This window comes from Camelina sativa, chromosome 6, assembly GCF_000633955.1.
Source record: "Camelina sativa cultivar DH55 chromosome 6, Cs, whole genome shotgun sequence".
Classification (NCBI taxonomy): domain Eukaryota; kingdom Viridiplantae; phylum Streptophyta; class Magnoliopsida; order Brassicales; family Brassicaceae; genus Camelina; species Camelina sativa.
The window spans coordinates 5,237,364-5,241,394 of NC_025690.1; positions in this window are offsets into that span (position 1 = coordinate 5,237,364).

A 4,031-nucleotide genomic window follows, 5' to 3' on the forward strand; every position below is an offset into this window, starting at 1 on the left:
GTTCAACTTTTGCTGGCCTTTGAGGTGCTTCAAGGATTGGTGATCTGTATGAATTACAAACTCCTTTGGCCAAAGATAATGTTGCCATGTTTGGAGTGCCCTAACCAAAGCGTATAGCTCTTGGTCATAAGTGGGGTAATTGAGTGTAGCTCCTCCCAATTTCTCACTGAAGTAGGAAATGGGTTTCTTTTCCTGCATCAACACAACACTAATACCCACTCCTGAGGCATCACATTCTATCTCAAAATTTTTGGAGAAATCCGGAAGTGTAAGTAAAGGTGCTTGAGTTAACTTCCCTTTAAGTATCTGAAACGCCTCCTCTTGAGCTTGTTCCCACTTGAAACCAATATTCTTCTTGATTACCTCTGTGAGTGGAGCTGCTATTGTGCTGAAGTTCTGAACAAACCTCTGGTAAAACCCAGCTAGCCCATGAAAGCTCCTTACCTCTCCAACATTTTTGGGGCTAGGCAAATCACAGATGGCCTTGATCTTTTCTTCATCCACCCTGAGTCCATCAGCACCTACAATAAAACCTAAGAAAACCATGTGATCTGTTCCAAAAGAGCACTTCTTAAGATTTGCAAATAACCTTTCTTTCCTAAGGACGTCTAGGACAGATTTCAAATGCAGCTTATGTTCCTCACGGTTCTTGCTATAGATAATAATGTCATCAAAGTAGACAACAACACAATGACCAATAAAAGATCGCAAGATATGATTCATCAAACGCATGAATGTACTAGGTGCATTAGTAAGGCCAAAAGGCATGACAAGCCACTCATACAATCCTAGCTTAGTTTTGAATGCAGTCTTCCATTCATCACCTTCTTTCATGCGAATTTGGTGATATCCACTTTTCAAATCTATTTTTGAGAAAACAGAAGAACCATGCAATTCATCTAGCATGTCATCAAGCCTAAGGATTGGATGCCTATACTTTACCGTAATATTGTTGATGGCACACCAGTATACACACATGCGCCAAGAGCCATCCTTCTTAGGCACAAGGAGAACAGGTACAACACATGGGCTTATGCTCTCCCTGATGTAACCTTTTTCAAGAAGTTCTCCAATCTGCTTTTGAATTTCCTTTGTTTCCAACGAGTTAGTTCGATAAGCCGGCCGGTTTGGAAGTGACACACCTGGGACGAAATCAATTTGGTGTTCTATACTTCTTATTGGCGGCAAACCGTTAGGGTTTTCTTCTGGAAAGATATCTGAGAATTCCTGCAAAACATCTATCAAATAACTCGGGAGCTCCGGTGCAAGGTCAGAAAATGCTATTAGTGTTTCTTTATACACAAGCAAAAGCAATGGCTGTTGAGAGTACAAAGATTTCCTTACTTGACTCTCTTTGACAAAGAAGTTAAAGTTCTTAGGAGATACCTCAGGTTTTGCTGGTTTAATTTCTTTGTCTCGGCTTTTTTTCAACTGGACTTGGTCTTGATGGACCTCCAACGGAGTTAAAGGAACCAGAGTGATCTTCTTTCCTTTATGCTCAAAGGAATGCCGGTTGGTGTAGCCATCATGTATCGCCCTCATGTCAAACTGCCAAGGTCGTCCTAGAAGAATATGGCTTGCATCCATGGGAAGGACATTGCACATGATCTCATCTTCATATCAACCGATGGTAAGAGGAACCGTGACTTGCTCCCTGACGTACTGTTTGCCCGTTTCATTCAACCATTCCAGTTTAAAAGGTCGCGGATGAGGTCTTGTCTCAAGTCCAAGCTTCCTAACAAGAGTTTCACTAGCAACGTTAGTACAGCTTCCACCGTCAATGATCAAAGAACAAACTTTATCTTTAACTAAACATCTAGAGTGAAAGAGATTCTCCCTTTGTTCTCGTTCATTGGACTTAGGTTGAACGCTCAATGGTCTCCTAGTGACCAGAAGTGTCCCTTGAGTTGGATATTCAAACTGCTCTTCCTCTTCGTCAAAGATTAGTCCCAGATCTTCCTCTTTTTCTTTATCGTCCTCGGACTCCACTTCACCGTTGTCTAGGAGGATCATTACCTTTTGATTCAGACATTTGTTGGTATAATGTCCAAGTCCTTGACATTTGAAACAACGAATATCCCTTGCCCGATTGTTGGTCTCGACTGCCTTTCCTTTCTCAAGACGAGTAGGAGCATTAGTCTTAAAAACTGAATTTGATGGGGTTGAAGACTTACCTTTATCTTGATAACTTGGTTTTGGAGCAAAAGAAGGTTTAGAGAAACCCTTCCTCTTGGTTTGTTGTTCGATTAGAATCGCCTTGTGCAACATTCCCTCCAAGCTTTNTTGCTCCCTGACGTACTGTTTGCCCGTTTCATTCAACCATTCCAGTTTAAAAGGTCGCGGATGAGGTCTTGTCTCAAGTCCAAGCTTCCTAACAAGAGTTTCACTAGCAACGTTAGTACAGCTTCCACCGTCAATGATCAAAGAACAAACTTTATCTTTAACTAAACATCTAGAGTGAAAGAGATTCTCCCTTTGTTCTCGTTCATTGGACTTAGGTTGAACGCTCAATGGTCTCCTAGTGACCAGAAGTGTCCCTTGAGTTGGATATTCAAACTGCTCTTCCTCTTCGTCAAAGATTAGTCCCAGATCTTCCTCTTTTTCTTTATCGTCCTCGGACTCCACTTCACCGTTGTCTAGGAGGATCATTACCTTTTGATTCAGACATTTGTTGGTATAATGTCCAAGTCCTTGACATTTGAAACAACGAATATCCCTTGCCCGATTGTTGGTCTCGACTGCCTTTCCTTTCTCAAGACGAGTAGGAGCATTAGTCTTAAAAACTGAATTTGATGGGGTTGAAGACTTACCTTTATCTTGATAACTTGGTTTTGGAGCAAAAGAAGGTTTAGAGAAACCCTTCCTCTTGGTTTGTTGTTCGATTAGAATCGCCTTGTGCAACATTCCCTCCAAGCTTTCATATTCTTGAAGCTCCATTCTGTCCTGAATATCTCGATTGAGGCCGGCAAGGATCTGGCCATGGTAGCTTCTAAGGTTTCATCTACGTCCGCCTTGATCATTAAGCTTTCCATTTCCTGGAAATAGTCCTCCACAGATTTGGTTCCTTGAAGCAAGCGTCTGAGTTTTTGGGGGAGATCTCTGTGGTAATGAGCCGACACAAACCGTTTCCTCATCAAGGTAGTGAGCTCATCCCATGAAGCTACTGGTCTTCCACCTTTCCTTCTCCTGTGAGTCAAAACTTGATCATACCAGTTAATAGCATAGCCTATAAACTCAGTTGCTGCTAACCTAACCTTCTTGAGTTCAGAGAAATTTTGACATTCGAGCACTAACTCTATTTTCCTTTCACATTCTAGATAAACATCCAGATCAGTTTTACCTTCAAAGGTTGGAATTTTAAGTTTTAAACCACCTAAATTGTCATTTCTTGTACCAAAAGGATTAACATCACCTTGATCACAATTTCTATGACTTCGTCTAGGTCGGTTGATTGATCGATCATCTTCTTCATGGAACTCCTCTTCTTCAATTTCCTCTTCGGGCTGGTAAGTCCTCCTTGAACGTTCTCTCCTGGCTGCTGGTCTAGAACGGGTTTGTTGACTGTTTTGAATCTCGTCGAGCCTCTGGTGTAGTTCTTCTAGACCTGTATTCATAAGGTTAGTAATAGTGTCATTCAATGCTCTCATTTGCAAGTTAGATAGCCCGGCGACAGAATTCCCTGGTCGATCTCGTTCTCCATCACTTTCCATGGTTTCCTGAAAACTTAAACACCAAAAGTTAGCAGATAAAAAATCCTCACAAAAGTGTTTCTCTCAATTTTTTTGGTAGGTCACTCAAGAGATTTCTCCATAAGTTCTAAGAGAACAAATTCAAGCAACCCAATGGAATTCCCAAGCAACAAGGGAAGAAGGAAGATAGAAAGACAAGAGGATTTTTGTGAAATCTGTTTTAATCACTCCAAGGATGGATTTCTCCTCAGCCAGCAGGATTTCTCTTCCACCACCTAGCCAAATGCAAATCTTTTTTTTTTTTTTGCTTTTTTTTGTTTTTTTTTTTGAAAATAGAAATGG